This window comes from Arachis hypogaea, chromosome 14 (assembly GCF_003086295.3).
Source record: "Arachis hypogaea cultivar Tifrunner chromosome 14, arahy.Tifrunner.gnm2.J5K5, whole genome shotgun sequence".
In the NCBI taxonomy this organism is placed as follows: Eukaryota; Viridiplantae; Streptophyta; class Magnoliopsida; order Fabales; family Fabaceae; genus Arachis; species Arachis hypogaea.
Genome location: NC_092049.1, coordinates 40,071,867 through 40,092,591, shown reverse-complemented (window position 1 = coordinate 40,092,591; position 20,725 = coordinate 40,071,867). Strand labels below are relative to the sequence as shown.

At 39.9% G+C, this 20,725-nt stretch overlaps 1 non-coding gene across 1 annotated transcript; it reads left to right on the top strand.

Moving 5' to 3' along the window:
* Window positions 1-15,219: 15,219 nt before the first annotated feature.
* Window positions 15,220-15,327, top strand: LOC112746082 (small nucleolar RNA R71). Its single transcript, XR_003173981.1, has one exon. It is a non-coding gene; the product is annotated as a small nucleolar RNA R71 (small nucleolar RNA).
* The last annotated feature ends 5,398 nt before the right edge of the window (window positions 15,328-20,725 follow it).

Below are 20,725 nucleotides of genomic sequence, written 5' to 3'. Positions count from 1 at the left end.
ATAATTCAAAACATAAACAAAGTCTATTGATACATCAACTATAATAATAAGTAACAACCATACATCAACAAAGTGTATTGATACATCAGCTGTAATTAAAAACATAAACTCAGTGTTTTGTTCAACCATACTAAATTTATCATGTATTCACAACATAAACTTTAGTGTATTCTAATACATACTATATACCAACAATTTTACTGGTCTTTTCTTGCTTTTGGTCCATAATAAATAATCGTGCCAATCCAAAATCTGATAGCTTAGCATTCATCTCTTTGTCTAAGAAAATATTGCTTGGTTTTAGATCTCGGTGTATAATACGTGTCTTACAATCCTTATGAAGATAAAGTAGGGCTTGTACAACTCTTTCAATGAGTTTGAATCTATTTATCCAATCCAATTGTCTGCGCTTGGTTGGATCTACATAAACACCAGAGACCCTAGTGGATCGTGAGCTTAACTTTATGTTTGTAGTTTAATATTTGTATATTTGTATTGAAATAAAATTAATGAGTAATAGTCTAATCAGGAACCTACCAAATAGGAAGTAATCAAGGCTTTTATTGGGAATAAATTCATAGATATGTAACCTTTCACTTCCTTTCAAGCAAAAACCAAGAAGCTTAACTAAATTTTGGTGTTGAAGCTCGGCTAATAATTGCACTTCATTCCTGAATTCCATATCTCCTTGGCCTGAGTCCTTCGATAACCTCTTCACAGCAATCATTTGTCCATTGGAGAGCTTACCCTAAGAATAATATCATACTATGTTTTGACCAAATAAAAAATAAAATAAAAAGAAATGATATCTATTGGAGTGAAATAGCCGTATTTTACCTTATAAACAGATCCAAATCCACCTTCTCCTAGTTTATTAGAATGCGAGAAATTCTCTGTTAGCTATTAATGTATGATGAGGACCTTATGAACATCTAATTACATATTAGCTATTACTAAACTATGTACTTTTGATTATTTGACGATATGTGATTGGATGACAGTGTAATATAAATTAAATTTTATAATAATTCGATAACTAAAGAACAAAAAAATCACCTAGTGGAGTGCCACAACAGAGTCTCCTATCATCAATATGATCCACATCAAGTCCAATAAACCATGAGCCTAGTGAGACATCTTCATTGACATACTTGTGAAGAACATGCCCGAGACAGAACAAGTACAAATAAGTCATTATAAATGGTAGGGGTGCACATGGGGCCGGGTGAAGCCGGGTTCGCCGTGACCCAAACCCGACCCTAAATAATGACCGGGTCTATTTATGAGACCCTTACCCGACCCTAGACCCGATGAAATCGTGTTACTTTCGGGCCACACTTAAGCCGGGTCTAAACCGGGTGAAGCCCGGGTCTTGATCAACTTTATCATGACATCACCAAAAATTAGATTCTACATCTTTTGAACCTCTAAATTTTGGAAAATAATTATTCCATAACATTGCAACATTCACATAATAATAATTTAGAATCTAATAATAATAATTTAAAGTTTCATAATGATAATTATATCAATTACACATTAAACATTCAAAGTTCAAAAGACAATTAAAACAAAGTTAACAACCAACACAAGATTAACATAATAATAATAATTTATAGTGTCATACCAACCAATAACAACAAAATATTAAGTAGCAAACAACTATACGGGTCCAACGGGCCGGGGCCGGGTGACCCGAAGCTTGGCCCAAACCCGATTTAATAAATAACCGGGGCCATCTATTGAAACCTCGGGTCTGACCGGGCCATAACGAAGCCGGGCCAAATTAGCCCCGAAGTCATCGGGCCCGGTCCGGGTCTTTGGGCCGGACCGGGTCTTGTGCACCCCTAATAAATGAGGATCATAATGTTACGAACATTTAATTTTGTCCATAAATTTGAAGCAGTAGCTAAGGAGTAAGGACTAACTGGTTCATTGAAATATATGTAGCAAGATCTTTTGAAATGGCGTACAACTGTCATGTGGCATGGCGGAAGTACTTGTTTCTAGACTCGCTGAATTTCTAGTATTCTGGTTCATGGTACCTTACACCTCTGCAGGAATTTAGGTATATAAAAAGTTGTAGCAGTGAAGTAGTCACAAATGTAAAATCCTATAGATGAAAATAATTCTCACTTTTGGGAAAGAACAGGCCCGAATTTCATGCATCCGATGTATACTCGTGGTTTCGGCTGGTGTCTAACTAGAGTATCTCCAAGTGTTGCTGAAAAAGGAGTGAATAATGAGTATGATGCTAAGAAAGTAAACATGAAACCGTGTTTGATATGAGTAGTAATTTGATGTAGAGATCAAATTTTGATACCTATATTTACATGAACATCATCATTAACTTTAATGTAGAAATCCGCATCCCATAAATTAACAGCAGTTGCAAAGTAGGTCTTTGTCTTTGCTGATAATTCAAGGTACCCTTCAACATGATCCTGCAAAAATCAAACCATAATTTTTTACACAATCTGCTAGTTTTTCTTTTAGAAATTGCAATCATGATATAAGAAAATGAGATTAGGGAAATGGAGAGAAAGTCCTTAAGTGTCCACTATATAGGGCATTAGCAGTGTGACCAACAAATGGAGTGACATCTTCCTTTTCCATATATTCAATTATATAGTTTATCTAACATACCCACCAAAGTTAATTTGGTAGAAAATATAAAGCTGCAAATGGCATAAGAGTTTACTCCTTTTTTAGAGTTTCCTATTCCTATTCCTACTGCTATTTCATCAAGGCAATGATGGCAGTCGACAGAGTTAGCAAACACTAAATAAAGCAAATTAAAACCAAAGCATTACAAACATCTATGAGATTACCTCTAGCCAGAAACCAATATCTTGAGTGAGTGTACTCGGAGCTATACATAAATGCTATTACTAGAATAACTAGAGGAAGAGTCAACTGGAATATCATGCAGAACTGAATGTCATTATAATTTCTTCAACCAACTAGAAGACAAAATTGAGACGAAAACTGGGATATTATTTCAGCACCTTGACTTGAAAAATGAATTCAAATATAGAAACAACAATTTTAAATTATGTAAGGAAAAGAAGAACTAACCATTCATAAACTACACAAAGAACAGCAGCAAAATGAGCACAAACAGGCAAAACAACCCGATCCTCTGGCCGAATCTCTCAACAACCAATGGAGAAAAAAGCAAAGAAAATGCCACCATCATCTGGCATTGACAAAACTAGTGAACGTTTGAGTGAAAATAGATGCGAGAATAGCAATTCCCATACATCATTGCAGCTAACGCATAACAGTTCAAATGTCACGGCAAAACCAAATTATAGCATGCTGAAAATCCTCTACCGATCAGAGACACAAGTAATGCACTATATTTTTATGAAGTGATGAAAATATACTAAGACATCCTATTGGTGTGCGAAACTGGCTCTGCAATATTCGCACAAATAGACCGGCAAGTGCACTGGGTCGTCCAAGTAATACCTCAAGTGAGTGAGGGTCGATCCCACAGAGATTGTTAGTTTAAGCAAGCAATGGCTATCTCGCAGATCTTAGTCAGGTGGATAGAAAATATAGTTTGTCACGAAAAATGCATAGAATAAAATAAATAAATAAAACGTTACTAGATAGGTGTGAAATCAATGGTAGGAGAATGGTTGAGGCTTCAGAGATGCTTCTTCCTTCTGGATCACTTTTTTCACCATCTACTCCAACTTCTGATTGATTTATTCCATGGCAGGCTGTAAATGATTAGTGCTGGGTCAGCGGTTATTAATCTCCTCTGCTTCAGATCAAACGCCAGGTCAGCGGTCATCCAATCTGAATGAGGGTGAAGCTCTAGCAGTCCATTCCCTTGGTGATCCTACTCAAAACACCACAGATAAGGTCGAATCTTCCAGATCAGAGAACGTTGCTCCTTGGATTCTAGCCTATACCACAAAAGCCCTAATCGCCTCGTACCTCGGCTAAACTGATGTATCAAGAAGTCCCCAACGAAGTCATGGATTAGCCGTCTAAGAGATGTATAATCAGGCTTGTGGTTCCATACTATCCCGTCAAGGACTCGCAAGAACCCATGTGAAATAGGGATGGCGGTCAAGTTACACTCCCAATTCATTAGGATGAAGAACGAAGATACATCGTAGAATAGAATCAAGTATAGATTGAAATAGAATGGTGATATTATTAATCCATGAGAATCAGCAGAGCTCCTAACCTTAACCTAGGAGGTATTGATAAACCACTATTTTATGGTTTATCTTGTATTCAATTGAGTGGTTTTTATCAAGTCCTTACCTACTTATTCATATGAATTGCATGATTTTACAATTCCTTCCTAGTGTTATTCTGTGGTTGAAAACTTGCTTTCTAGAGATCTTTAATTTGTGTATTTTAATTCTCCTTTATACCATTCGATGCCGTGATCCGTGTGTTAAGTGTTTCAGGCTTTATAGGGCAGGAATGGCTTAGAAAATGGAGAGGAAGCTTACAAAAATGGAAGGAGCACAAGAAACCAAGGAGATAACTAGCGAGCATCGACGCGCACGCATGGCCCATGCGAGCGTGCGATATGGAGAAATTTGCAGCGACGCATGCGCGTGCCTGACGCGTACGCGTGGTTCAGAGTTTTTACAAAGACGTGTGCGTGTGACTGACGCGTACGCGTGACACGCCAAAATGACCAGCGACGCGTACGCGTGACTGACACATACGCGTGACATGCGCGATCTGCAGAAATAACAGAAAACGCTGGGGGCGATTTCAGGCTGGGTTTTGACCCAGTTTTCGGCCCAGAAACACAGATTAGAGCCAGGGAACATGCAGAGACTCAACACACATTCTCATTAGCATAATTTTAGTTTTAGATCTGAATCTAGAGAGAAAAGTTACTCTTCCTCTAGGTTTTCTCTTACATTTATAGTTTCATAGTTTATTGCTTTGCTTTGGATATTGAAGAGTCATCACGTCCGTTGAAGATACTATTCTAGTTTGTTTTCTTACTCTTTTATTATTCCATATTCTTAATTCTTGTTTAGAGTTACAATTAATGCAAAGGATTACTTTTAATTTTAATTAATTTTGAATTCCTATCTTATTTAAATTATCATGTCTCTTTTCTACTCCAAACTCCCAATAACGAATATGGTATCCATGTTGATGGAGTAGACTCCCAACTTAACATGGGGGTTGATTAAGAGGAGACACTTGAGTTGGAATGCTCAAGTGAATAGTTAAATTGGAAGTTGTTGGCTAATTCTGTATTTACTAATGCTAGACCTTCCCAAGGGAGAGGACTAGGATTTGTGAATAAGGGTTAGCTCAATCACTTGACTTTCCTTTATTTAGTAAGGGTTAACTAAGTAAAAATAACAATCTCTTTATACTACACTTGAGAAAATTCCAACAAGGATAGAACTTCCAATTAATCATTCCCCCAGTCAAGGCTTTTTAATTTGAATATATAAATCTCTTTTAATTTTCACTGCTTTAATTTACAATTATTTATTTGCCCATTGCCCAAACTCAAAATTACCCAGAAAACTCCTGATTAATAAATTAGCACCCCTTTGTGAACTCGTTGGGAGACGACCTGGGACTCATACTCCCAGTATTTTTATTCTAAATTTTTGTGACAACCTTTCTAAATTGCTGAGGTGAATTTTTGCTGGTTAAGAGCTATACTCGCAACGTATTTCTTATATTGAATTCTTAATTGGTCAAATTTTCACTCACGTTAGGTATAGTTGCTCATAGCTTATAGAAAAGTAATGTAAAACGTGTAGAGTGGCCAAGAGCTCCTAACAAGGGTGAGCTCTTGTCTATATATACTAATCTGATAACTCAGAATCACAGAAATAAGATAAACTAGTCTTGTAGTGCGAAAATCCACTTTTTAGGCCCACTTGGTGAGTGTTTGGGCTGGGCTAAGGCTATCTCCACGTCCTAGGACCCTTCTTGGGCATTGAATGCCAGCCTTGGACTCCTGAATGGGCATTGGACGCTAGCTACTCCCTTCTGGGTGTTGGATGCCAGGAATGGGGTTGGTGGCTGGCATTGAATGCCAGTTTTGGGCCTTCATTTCCAAATCAAAGTATGGATAATTATATATTTCTGGAAAATCCTGGATGTTAACATTATATAGCTATTGAGAGCGTGCCATTTGGACTTTTGTAGCTCCAGAAATGGGCCTTTGAGTGCACGGAGGTCAGATCCTGACAACATCTGCAGTCCTTTCTTTGTCTTTGAATTAGATTTTGCCCAAAGCTCCTCAATTTTAGCAAGAAAATGCCTGAAATCATCATAAAACACACAAACTCAAAGTAGAATCCAAAAATATGAATTTTGCACTAAAAACTATGAAAATGGAACAAAACTTAAACAAAACATAATGAAAACTATATGAAAATGATGCCAAAAAGCGTATAAAATATCCTCTCATCAGAACACCAAACTTAAACTACTGCTTGTCCCCAAGCAACCAGAAACAAAGTAGGATAAAAAGAAGAGAAGGATACAATAAATCTCAGAGTTTTTAATAAAGCTCAATTTCAATTAGATGAGCGGGACTAGTAGCTATTCACTTCTGAATAGTTTTGGATCTTACTTTCCTTTGATGCTCAGAATGATTGGCATTTTTAGGAATTCAGAATCCAGATGATATTATTGACTCTCTTAGTTTAATTCTTTTTTATTCTTGAACACAACTTCTTTTGAGTCTTGGCTGTGACCCTAAGCGCTTTGTTTTCCAGTATTACCACCGGATACATAAACACCATAGACACTTAACTAGGTGAACCCCTTAGGATTGTGAGTCAGCTTTGCTAGAATACCTAGCCAGTGGCGTCCAGAGCTCTTAAGCACACTCTTTTGCTTTGGATCACGACTTTAACTGCTCAGTCTCAAGCTTTTCACTTGACACCTTCACACCACAAGCATATAGTTAGGGGGCTAAGACTTTGTTTCTTTTAAATCCTCCTAACCATTGATGCTCAAAGCCTTGGATCCTTGCTCTTGCCTTTTGGTTTTAAGAGCTATTGGCTTTTTCTTCTTCTTATTTCTTTTTCTGCTTGCTTTTTTTTGCATATATATATATATATATATATATATATATATATATATATATATATATATATATATATATTTGCTGTTTTTTCTTGCTTCAAGAATCAATTTTCGGATTTTTCAGATTACCAATAATACTTCACTTTTATCATCATTCTTTCAAGAGCCAACATTCTTAACTCCAACATCAAATATGAAATGTTTATTTTATGCATTCAGAAAGTAAAAGCAATGCCACCACATCAACATAATTGAACTATTCTTATTATATAACTCGAAATTTAAGTATCTCCCTATTCTTTTTCAAATAAAATTTTCTTTTAAGCAAGGTGAGAGATGCATGGAATATTTTATAGCTTTAAGACATAAAATAAAGATGATCATGCACTAGAAACAAACAATAAAGCAAAAGACATGGAAAACAAAAAAATAACATAGGCAACAGGGGGATTAAGGGAACGGGTCCACCTTAGTGACGGTGACTACTACTCCCTATTTGGAATCCAATTGAGCGGTTGATGTCTTCTATGTCACACCCCTGTCTCTGTTGTTCTTCCCTCATGGCTCTTTGATCTTCTCTTATTCCATAGAGGATGGTGGAATGCTCTTGATGTCCCATCCTTAACTGATCCATGTTGGAGCTCAATACTCCTAGAGAAGTATGCAGTTGGTCCCAATAGCCTTGGGGAGGAAAACGCATCCCTTGAGGCATCTCAGGGATTTCTTGTTGAGGCAGCTCCACATGCTCTTGTTGAGGTGCATGTGTAGGCTCTCTAGTTTGCTCCATCCTTATTTTAGTGATGGGCTTGTCTTCCTCAATGGAGATGTCTCCTTCTATGACAATTTCAGCTGAATTGCATAAGTCACATATAAGGTGGGGAAAAGCCAACCTTGCTAAGATGGAAGGCTTTTCAGCTTTCTTGTACAACTCTTGAGGTATTACTTCATGTACCTCCACCTCACTCCCAATCATGATGCAATGAATCATGATGGCTCTGTCAATGGTCACTTCTGACTGATTGCTAGTAGGGATGATAGAACGTTGGATGAATTTCAACCATCCTCTAGCTACAGGCTTGAGGTCAAGCCTTCTTAGTTGGACAGGCTTGCCTTGAGCATCCCTCTTCCACTGAGCTCCTTCCACACAAATGTGTGAAAGGACTTGGTCCAGCCTCTGATCAAAATTGACTCTTCTAGTGTAAGGATGTGGGTCTCCTTGCATCATTGGAAAATGGAGCGCCAACCTTACACTCTCTGGGCTGAAATCCAAGGGTCGCACTCGGACCATGGTGCTCAAATTTTTGGGATGTGGGTTCACACTAGTGTCATGGTTTTTAGTGACCCATGCATTAGCATAGAACTTTTGCACCATCAATATTCCAACTTCCGAGATAGAATTGGTTAGGACTTCCCAACCTCTCCTCCGGATTTCTCGTCAGATTTTCGTGTACTCATTCTTTTTAGCCTAAAGGGGACTTCAGGAATCACCCTTTTCTTTTCAACTACTTCATAGAAGTGGTCTTGATGAGCTTGGGTGATGGATCTTGGTATGCAAAATCGTGATCGTTCATTCCTTGGTAACGGCGCTGAAAACTTAATACGCACGTTTATACTCTTAGTTCTTTGTCACAACTTCGCACAACTAACCAGCAAGTGCACTGGGTCGTCCAAGTAATAAACCTTACGTGAGTAAGGGTCGATCCCACGGAGATTGTCGGCTTGAAGCAAGCTATGGTCACCTTGTAAATCTCAGTCAGGCGGATTCAAATGGTTATGGTAAATTGATAATTAAAATATAAAATAGGATAGAAATACTTATGTAATCCATTGGTGAGAATTTCAGATAAGCGTATAGAGATGCTTTTGTTCCTCCTCAACCTCTGCTTCCTGCTGTCTTCATCCAATCATTCCTACTCCTTTCCATGGCAAGCTTTATGTAGGGCATCACCATTGTCAATGGCTACTTCCTGTTCTCTCAGTGAAAATGGTCCAAGATGCGCTGTCACCACATGGCTAATCATCTATCGGTTCTCGATCATACTGGAATAGGATTCAGTAATCCTTTTGCGTCTGTCACTACGCCCAGCACTCGCGAGTTTGAAGCTCGTCACAGCCATCCCTTCCCAGATCCTACTCGAAATATCACAGACAAGGTTTAGACTTTTCGGATCTCAAGAATGGCCGCCAATAATTCTAGCCTATACCACGAAGACTCTGATTGTAGATCAGGAGGCTAAGAGATACACATTCAAGCTTGTTTACATGTAGAACGGAAGTGTTTGTCAGGCACGCATTCATAAGTGAGAATGATGATGAGCGTCACATAATCATCACATTCATCATGTTCTTGTGTGCGAATGAATATCTTAGAGAAGAAATAGGCTTGAGTTGAATAGAAAAACAATAGTACTTTGCATTAATTCATGAGGAACAGCAGAGCTCCACACCTTAATCTATGGTGTGTAGAAACTCTACCGTTGAAAATACATAAGTGATAATGGTCCAGGCATGGCCAAATGGCCAGCCTCCATAAAGGTTTAAGATAGCATAAGAGTGATCAAAGATGTCAATACAATAGTAAAAAGTCCTATTTATACTAAACTAATTACTAGGGTTTACAGAAATGAGTAAATGATGCAGAAATCTACTTCCGGGCCCACTTGGTGTGTGCTTGGGCTGAGCATTGAAGCTTTCACGTGTAGAGGTCTTCCTTGGAGTTAAACGCTAGTTTGTAACCTATTTCTGGCATTTAACTCTGCTTTGCAACCTGTTTCTAGCGTTTAACTCTAGAATAGGGCAGAAAGCTGGCGTTGAACGCCAGTTTGCGTCATCTAAACTCGGGCAAAGTATGAACTATTATATATTGCTGGAAAGCCTTGGATGTCTACTTTCCAACTCAATTAAGAGTGCGCCATTTGGACTACTGTAGCTCCAAAAAATCTACTTTGAGTGCAGGGAGGTCAAAATCCAACAGCATCTGCAGTCCTTCTTCAGCCTCTAAATCAGTTTTTTGCTCAAGTCCCTCAATTTCAGCCAGAAATTACCTAAAATCACAGAAAAACACACAAACTCATAGTAAAGTCCAGAAATGTGAATTTTATTTAAAAACTAATAAAAATATACTAAAAACTAACTAAATCATACTAAAAACTATGTAAAAATACTGCCAAAAAGCGTATAAATTATCCGCTCATCACAACACCAAACTTAAATTGTTGCTTGTCCCCAAGCAACTAAAATCCAAATAGGATAAAAAGAAGAGAATATACTATAAATTCCAAAATATCAATGAAACTTAGCTCCAATCAGATGAGCGAGACTAGTAGCTTTTTGCCTCCTGAATAGTTTTGGCATCTCACTTTATCCATTGAAGTTCAGAATGATTGGCATCTATAGGAACTTAGATTTTAGATAGTGTTATTGATTCTCCAAGTTCAGTATGTTGATTCTTGAACACAGCTACTTTATGAGTCTTGGCCGTGGCCCTAAGCACTCTGTTTTTCAATATTACCACCGGATACATACATGCCACAGACACATAACTGGGTGAACCTTTTCAGATTGTGACTCAGCTTTGCTAAAGTCCCCAATTAGAGGTGTCCAGGGTTCTTAACCACACTCTTTTTTTGCTTTGGACCTTGACTTTAACCGCTCAGTCTCAAGTTTTCACTTGACACCTTCACGCCACAAGCACATGGTTAGGGACAGCTTGGTTTAGCCGCTTAGGCCAGGATTTTATTCCTTTAGGCCCTCTTATCCACTGATGCTCAAAGTCTTGGATCCTTTTTATTACCCTTGCCTTTTGGTTTTAAGGGCTATTGGCTTTTTGCTCTTGCCTTTTGGTTTAAATAGCTTTTGGCTTTTTCTGCTTGCTCTTTCTTTTTCTTTCCTTTTTTTTTTTGCCATTTTTCTTTTCTCTTTTTTTCGCAAGCTTTTGTATTCACTGCTTTTTCTTGCTTCAAGAATCAATTTTATGATTTTCAGATTATCAATAACATTTCTCCTTTTTCATCATTCTTTCAAGAGCCAACATATTTAACATTCATAAACAACAATATCAAAAGACATATGCACTGTTCAAGCATTCATTCAGAAAACAAAAAGTATTGTCACTACATCAAAATAATTAAACTAGTTTCAAGGATGAATTCGAAACCATGTACTTCTTGTTCTTTTGTTTTTAGAACAATTTTCAATTAAGAGAGGTGATGGATTCATAGGACATTCATAGCTTTAAGACATAAACACTTAAACACTAATGATAATGTAATAAAGACACAAACATAAATAAACATGAAGCATAATAAACGAAAAATAGGAAAATAAGAACAAGGAGATTAAGGAACGGGTCCACCTTAGTGAGGATGGCGTCTTCCTCTTCTTGAAGAACCAATGGTGCTCTTGAGCTCCTCTATGTCTCTTCCTTGTCTTTATTGCTCCTCCCTCATAGCTCTTTGATCTTCTCTAATCTCATGGAGGATGATGGAGTGCTCTTGGTGCTCCATCCTTAGTTGTCCCATGTTGGAGCTTAATTCTCATAGGGAAGTGTTGATTTGCTCCCAATAGTTTTGTGGAGGGAAGTGCATCCCTTGAGGCATCTCAGGGATTTTATGGTGAGGAATTTCCTCATGCTCTTGTTGAGGTCCATGATCTCTTGTTTGTTCCATCCTTTTCTTAGTGATGGGCTTGTCCTCATCAATGAGGATGTCTCCCTCTATGTCAATTCCAGCTGAATTGCAGAGGTGGCAAATGAGGTGAGGAAAGGCTAACCTTGCCAAAGTGAAAGACTTGTTGGCCACCTTATAGAGTTCTTGAGGTATAATCTCATGAACTTCCACTTCCTCCCCAATCATGATACTATGGATCATGATGGCTCGGTCTATAGTAACTTTAGATCGGTTGCTAGTAAGAATAATTGAGCGTTGAATGAACTCCAACCATCCTCTAGCTACAGGCTTAAGGTCTGGTCTTCTTAATTGAACCGGCTTACCTCTTGAGTCAACTTTCCATTGAACTCCTTCCACACATATGTCCATGAGGACTTGGTCCAACCTTTGATCAAAGTTGACCCTTCTAGTGTAGGGGCGTGCATTTTCTTGCATCATTGGTAAGTTGAACGCCAACCTTACATTTTTCGGACTGAAATCTAAGTATTTCCCCCGAACCATGGTAAGCCAATTCTTTGGATTCGGGTTCACACTTTGATCATGGTTCCTAGTGATTCATGCATTTGTATAGAACTCTTGAACCATTAAGATTCCGACTTGTTGAATAGGATTAGAGAGAATTTCCCATCCTCTTATTCTAATCTCTTGTCGGATCTCTGGATATTTGCTCTTTTTGAGCTTGAAAGGAACCTCAGGGATCACTTTCTTCTTGGCCACAACTTCATAGAAGTGGTCTTGATGGACCTTTGAGATGAATTTCTCCATCTCCCATGGCTCAGAGGTGGAAGCAATTGCCTTCGCTTTCCTCTTTCTTGAGGTTTTTCTGGCCTTAGGTGCCATTAATGGTTATGGAAAAACAAAAAGCAATGCTTTTACCACACCAAACTTAAAATGTTTGCTCGTCTCCGAGCAAAAGAAGAAAGAAAGAAGGAGAAGAAGAAGAAAAATGGAGGAGAGGGAGAGAGGTGTGTATTCAGCCAAGGGGAAGAAGAGAGGGTTGTGTTGTGTGAAAATGAAGAAGGAAAGAGGGGTTTATATAGGAGTGGGGGGAGGTTTAGGGTTTGACCATTAGGGTTGGGTTTGGGAGGGAAAATAATTTGAATTTTGGAGGTAGGTAGGATTTTTGGGGAAAAGTGGAGGGATGTGAGTGGTTAAGAGGTGATGGAGAAGAGTGATTGAGGTGATTGGTGAAGGGTATTTGGGGAAGAGGGTTATGAAAATGGGAGAAGAGGAGAGAAGAAGAGGTGGGGTAGGTGAGGATCCTGTGGGATCCACAGATCTTTTGGGGATCCTGTGGGATCCACAGATCCAGTGGGGTTAAGGACTTAACATCCCTGCTCCAATTAGGCATGCAAAACTCCCTTTGTATGCAATACTGGCGTTTAACGCCAGACTGCTGCCTGTTTTTGGCGTTAAACGCCCAAATGTAGCCTATTTCTGGCGTTTAACGCCACTTCCATGCTCTGTTCTGGTGCTTGTTTCTGGCGTTTAACGCCAGCTTGATGCTTCTTTCTGGCGTTAAATGCCAGTTTGATGCTTCTTACTGGCGTTTAAATGACAGTAAGCTCTTCCTCCAGGGTGAGTTGTTTTTAATGCTATTTTTCATTCTGTTTTTGATTTTTCAGTAGTTATTGTGACTCCACATGATCATCAATCTAAAAAAAAAACATAAAATAACAATAGAAAATAAATATATATAATTAAATAACATTGGGTTGCCTCCCAACAAGCGCTTCTTTAATGTCAATAGCTTGACAGTGAGCTCTCATGGAGCCTCACAGATGTTCAGAGCATTGTTAGAACCTCCCAACACCAAACTTAGAGTTTGAATGTGGGGGTTCAACACCAAACTTAGAGTTTGAATGTGGGGGTTCAACACCAAACTTAGAGTTTGGTTGTGGTCTCCCAATACCAAACTTAGAGTTTGACTGTGGGGACTTTGGTTGACTCTGCAGTGAGAGAAGCTTTTCATGCTTACTCTCCATGGTTACAGAAGGAGATCCTTGAGTCTTAAACACAAGGTTGTCCTCATTCAGTTGAAGGACCAATTCTCCTCTGTCCACATCAATCACAGCTCTTGCTGTGGCTAGGAAGGGTCTTCCAAGGATGATGAATTCATCTTCTTCCTTCCTAGTGTCTAGGATTATGAAATCAGCAGGGATGTAAAGGCTTTCAACCTTTACTAGCACATCCTCTACTAGTCCATAAGCCTATTTTCTTGAGTTGTCTGCCATCTCTAATGAGATTTTGGCAGCTTGCACCTCAAAGATCCCAAGTTTCTCCATTACAGAGAGTGGCATTAAGTTTATTCCTGACCCCAGGTCACACAGAGCCTTCTCAAAGGTCATGGTGCCTATGTTACAGGGAATTAGGAATTTACCAGGATCCTGTTTCTTTTGAGGTAGAGTTTGCTAAACCAAGGCATTTAGTTCCTTGATGAGCAATGGAGGTTCATCCTCCCAAGTCTCATTACCAAATGATTTGGCATTCAGCTTCATGATTGCTCCTAAATATTGAGCAACTTGCTCTTCAGCAATGTCTTCATCTTCTTCAGAAGATGAATGGTCATCAAAGCTCATGAATGGTAAAAAAAGGTTCAATGGAATCTCTATGGTCTCTAGATGAGCCTCAGATTCCTTTGGTTCCTCAAAGGGAAACTCCGTATTGGTCAGTGAACGTCCCAGGAGGTCTTCCTCACTAGGATTCACGTCCTCCTCCTCCTCTTTGGGTTCGGCCACACCAAGTAAGGTAATGGCCTTGCACTCTCTTTTTGGATTCTCTTCTGTATTGCTTGGGAGAGTACTAGGAGGGGTTTTAGTGACTCTTTTACTCAGCTGGCCCACTTGTGCCTCCAAATTTCTAATAGAGGACCTTGTTTCATTCATGAAAGTTAAAGTGGCCTTAGATAGATCAGAAACTATATTTACTAAGCTAGATGGATTCTGCTCAGAATTCTCTGTCTGTTGCTGAGTGGATGATGGAAAAGGCTTGCTATTGCTAAACCTGTTTCTTCCACCATTATTAAATCCTTGTTGAGGCTTTTGTTGATCCTTCCATGAGAAATTTGGATGATTTCTCCATGAGGGATTATAGGTATTCCCATCAGGTTCCCCCATGTAATTCACCTCTGCTGTTGCAGGATTCTCAGGATCATAAGCTTCTTCTTCAGAAGATGCCTCTTGAGTACTGTTGGATGCAGCTTGCAATCCATTCAGACTCTGAGAAATCATATTGATTTGCTGAGTTAATATTTTATTCTGAGCCAATATGGCATTCAGAGTATCAATTTCAAGAACTCCCTTCCTCTGAGGCGTCCCATTACTCGCAGGATTCCTTTCAGAAGTGTACATGAACTGGTTATTTGCAACCATGTCAATGAGTTCCTGAGCTTCTGCAGGCATTTTTTTAGGTGAATAGATCCACCTGCAGAATGGTCCAATGACATCTTTGATCATTCAGACAGACCATCATAGAATATATCTAGGATGGTCCATTCTGAAAGCATGTCAGAAGGATACTTTTTGGTCAGTTGCTTATATCTCTCCCAAGCTTCATAGAGGGATTCACCTTCTTTCTGTTTGAAGGTTTGAACATCCACTCTAAGCTTGCTAAGCTTTTGAGGAGGAAAGAACTTGGCTAAGAAAGCCGTGACCAGCTTATCCCAAGAGTTCAGGCTATCTTTAGGTTGAGAGTCCAACCATATTCTAGCTCTGTCTTTTACAGTAAACAGGAAAAGCATAAACCTGTAGACCTCGGGATCAACCCCATTGATCTTAACAGTATCACAGATCTGCAAGAATTCAGTTAAGAACTGAAAATGATCTTCTGATGGAAATCCATAAAACTTGCAGTTCTATTGCATCAGAGAAACTAATTGAGGCTTTAGCTCAAAATTGTTTGCTCCAATGGCAAGGACTGAGATACTTCTTCCATGTAAATTGGAATTTGGTGCAGTAAAGTCACTAAGCATCTTCCTTGCATTGTTATTATTTTCAGCCATGTCTCCTTCTTTTTTGAAAATTTCTGACAGATTTTCTCCAGAGAGTTGTGCTTTAGCTTCCCTTAGCTTCCTCTTCAGAGTCCTTTCAGGTTCAGGATCGGTTTCAACAAGAATGTTCTTATCCTTGTTCCTAATCTGAGCAACAAGATGAACCATCAGTTGTCCAAACTTGAACAATCCCCGGCAACAGCGCCAAAAACTTGGTATGCAAAATCGTGATCGTTCATTCCTTGGTAACGGCGCTGAAAACTTAATACGCACGTTTATACTCTTAGTTCTTTGTCACAACTTCGCACAACTAACCAGCAAGTGCACTGGGTCGTCCAAGTAATAAACCTTACGTGAGTAAGGGTCGATCCCACGGAGATTGTCGGCTTGAAGGAAGCTATGGTCACCTTGTAAATCTCAGTCAGGCGGATTCAAATGGTTATGATGAATTGATAATTAAAATATAAAATAGGATAGAAATACTTATGTAATCCATTGGTGAGAATTTCAGATAAGCGTATAGAGATGCTTTTGTTCCTCCTGAACCTCTGCTTCCTGCTGTCTTCATCCAATCATTCCTACTCCTTTCCATGGCAAGCTTTATGTAGGGCATCACCGTTGTCAATGGCTACTTCCCGTCCTCTCAGTGAAAATGGTCCAAGATGCGCTGTCACCGCACGGCCAATCATCTGTCGGTTCTCGATCATACTGGAATAGGATTCAGTAATCCTTTTGCGTCTGTCACTACGCCCAGCACTCGCGAGTTTGAAGCTCGTCATAGCCATCCCTTCCCAGATCCTACTCGGAATACCACAGACAAGGTTTAGACTTTCTGGATCTCAAGAATGGCCGCCAATAATTCTAGCCTATATCACGAAGACTCTGATCGTAGATCAGGAGGCTAAGAGATACACATTCAAGCTTGTTTACATGTAGAACGGAAGTGTTTGTCAGGCACGCGTTCATAAGTGAGAATGATGATGAGCATCACATAATCATCACATTCATCATGTTCTTGTGTGCAAATGAATATCTTTGAAAGAAATATGCTTGAGTTGAATATAAAAACAATAGTACTTTGCATTAATTCATGAGGAACAGCAGAGCTCCACACCTTAATCTATGGTGTGTAGAAACTCTACCGTTGAAAATACATAAGTGATAATGGTCCAGGCATGGCCGAATGGCCAGCCTCCATAAAGGTCTAAGATAGCATAAGACTGATCAAAGATGTCAATACAATAGTAAAAAGTCATATTTATACTAAACTAATTACTAGGGTTTATAGAAATGAGTAAATGATGCAGAAATCCACTTCCGGGCGCACTTGGTGTGTGCTTGGGCTGAGCATTGAAGCTTTCACGTGTAGAGGTCTTCCTTGGAGTTAAACGCCAATTTGTAACCTGTTTCTGACGTTTAACTCTGCTTTGCAACCTGTTTCTGGCGTTTAACTTCAGAATAGGGCAGAAAGCTGGCGTTGAACGCCAGTTTGTGTCGTCTAAACTTGGGGCAAAGTATAGACTATTATATATTGCTGAAAAGCTCTGGATGTCTACTTTCCAACGCAATTAAGAGCGTGCCATTTGAATTACCGTAGCTCCAAAAAAGCCACTTTGAGTTCAGGGAGGTCAGAATCCAACAACATCTGCAGTCCTTCTTCAGCCTCTAAATAAGATTTTTGCTCAAGTCCCTCAATTTCAGCCAGAAATTATCTGAAATCATAGAAAAATACACAAAACCATAGTAAAGTCCAGAAATGTGAATTTTATTTAAAAACTAATAAAAATATACTAAAACCTAACTAAATTAAACTAAAAACTATGTAAAAACACTGCCAAAAAGCGTATAAATTATCCGCTCATCAAATCTCTCCATGTTCCAAGGTTTGGAGGCGGAAGCAATAGCTTTTCCTTTCCTCTTTCTAGAGGGTTCTCTAACTTTAGGTGCCATAAGTGTGACTAGAAAGCAAAAAGCAAGGCTTTTTCAACACCATACTTAAAAGCTTTGCTCGTCCTTGACCAAAATATGAGCACGAGGGAAGAAAAGAGTAGAAGAAGAAGAAGAGAATAAAGAAGATAGAGGGAGAAAGTGTTACGGCCAAGTGGGGGCTTTAGTGGATGAATTGTGTGTATGAAGGCTTGGAGGAAGGGGTATTTATAAGGGTGTGATAGGGTATGGTTCGAATGAATGGGTGGGAATTGGGTAGGAAATTTTGAATTTGAAGTGGGTGGGGGTTGGTGGGAGTTATGATGGTTTTGGGAAGAGATATGGATGTGATTGGTTGAGGATTTATGGAGAAGAGTGTGTGGAGAAGAGTGAAAGTAAGAGAGAGAAAAAGGTGGGGTAGGTGGAGATTCTGTGGGACCCACTGATCCTAAGGGGCTGGGGAAATCGAATTACCTGCCCCCTTGTAGGCGTTGAACGCCCAGCTCCTGCTCCTGGCTGGTGTTCAACGCCAGCTTCATGCTCCTCATAGGGCGTTAAACGCCCATAGGGGGCCTCTTTCCTGGCGTTCAACGCCAGGTCTCTGCCTCCTTTGGGGCATTGAACGCCCACTCTGGCCTCATTGTCTGGTGGTCAACGCCAGCTACAAGCTTCCTGGCTGGCGTTCAACGCCAGGAATACTGCACCTCTTGGGCGTTGAATGCCCACTCTGGCCTCCTTGTCTGGCATTCAACGCCAGCAAGGTACCAGCTCCAAGGTGTTCTATTTTCAGTTCTGACTGCCTCTGTTTCTGTTCTAACTACTGCACATGATCACAAACTTAGACAAATATGAAAATTAAACTGATATAACTCAAATAAACTTAATGAAAAACAGAAGTAGCTTTAATTATGGTTGAGTTGTCTCCCAACAAGTGCTTCTTTAACGTCACTAGCTTGAAAGTTAGCTCCTTACGGAGATAGATAGAGGCTCAGAATTTTTCCCTTTACAGTGAACCTCTTGCTTGTGCTCTCATGGATGAGCTCCACATGCTCTAGAGATAGGATCTTGTTTACTGTGTGTGGAATGACTGGGTTGCCAGTGAAGACAACTCTCATGCCAGGTGAGAGGCCTTCAGTGGGGATTTTCTTGTCCCTCCAGCCTTTAGGTACTTTCTTCTTAGAACCTTTGTTCTCAGTGCTTCATGATGGCTACCCAACACCAAACTTAAAATTGGTGTCTGGGGGTTCTGTATAGCTCTGCACTGAGAGAGAGGGTTGGAACACTATGTGTTGTACAATTTTCTCTCTTTTGTCAGAGGGAGAGTTAGGGTTAGGCATCTTGAACAAGATGTGGTCTTTCCATAACTGTAGAATCAGCTCTCCCTTTGCTACATCAATGATGGCATTGGCAGTGGCTAGGAAAGGTCTTTCAAGGATGATGGATTCATCCTCGTCTTCCCCAGTATCCAAGATTATGAAATCTTCAGGGATGTAAAGGTCATCAACCTTCACTAAGACATCCTATACCAGACCATATGCCCTTTTCATTGACTTGTCTGCCATCTCTAGTGAGATTCTTGCAGCTTGTACCTCAAAAATTCTCAGCCTCTCCATTATAGAGAGTGGCATGAGGTTTATGCTTGATCTTAGGCCACACAGAGCCTTCTCAAAGGTAATGGTGCCTATGGTGCAGGGAATCAAGAAGTATCCGGGAACTGACAACTTCTTAAGTAGTTTCTATTGAACCAAGGTATTGAGTTCCTTGGTGAATAGTAAAGGTTCTTCCTCCAATGTGTCTGTTCCAAACAATTTGGCATTTAGCTTCATGAGGACTCCTAGGTACTGAGCAACTTGCTCTTCCCTGGTTTTTTCTTCCTCATCAGAGGAAGAGTGATCCTCATAATCCATAATTTGTAACAAGGCATTCAATGAGACTTCTATAGTCTTCTCATGAGCCTTAGTTGCCTTCAGTTCTTCAATAGGGAGGTCTTTAGTGGGTGTTGAACACCCAGCCGCCCCATTACTGGCATTCAACACCAGTGATAGTGCTTCTTTGGGCGTTGAACGCCCAGTAAGGACTTCCTTACTGGCGTTCAACGCCAATGATAGTTCCTCTTTGGGCGTTGAACGCCCAGTAAGGACTCCCTTACTGGCGTTCAACGCCAGGAATGGCTCATCCTTGGGTGTTGAATGCCCAGTAAGGACTTCCTTACTGGCGTTCAATGCCAGAGTATCCCCTTCAGATTCGGCCTCATCTTCCACAGTGATGGCCTTGCACTCTTCTCTTGGGTTTACTTCAGTGTTACTTGGGAGAGTGTTAGGAAGGGTCTCAGGGATTCTCTTACTCAGCTGACCAACTTGTACCTCCAAATTTTTGATGGAGGACCTTGTTTCTGTTATGAAACTATGAGTGGTCTCCAGAAAGGCTTTGCTTAGGAGGCTCCATGTTTTGTTGAGAAGAAGGGAATGGTTTATTATTAAACCTATTATGGTTTCTTCCACCTTGATTAATTTTGAAGCTTTGCTGAGGCTTCTGTTGATCCTTCCATGAGAAGTTAGGATGATTTCTCCATGAAGGGTTATAGGTGTTTTTATAGGGTTCTCCCATATAATTCACCTCTTCTATAGTGAGTTGATCTGGATCATAAGCATCTCCATTATAGGAGGTGTCTTGAGTGTTGCCGGCTGCAGCTTGTATTCCAGTCAAATGCTGAGAGATCATATTGACCTGTTGAGTCAAGATCTTGTTCTGAGCCAATATGGCATTCAGAGTGTCAGCCTCCAAGACTCCTTTCTTCTGAGCTAGCCCATTGTTCATAGGGTTTCTCTCAGAAGTATACATGAATTGGTTGTTTGCAACCATTTCAATGAGTTCTTGTGCCTTTGTAGGCATTTTCTTCAAGTGGAGTGATCCACCAGCAGAATGGTCCAATGACATCTTGGACATCTCAGCTAGACCATCATAGAAGCTACCTAGGATAGTGGTGCACAAAAAATTGGCTCCACACGTTTCACACAGATAGACCGGAAAGTATACTGGGTCGTCCAAGTAATACCTCAGGTGAGTGAGGGTCGATCCCACAGAGATTGCT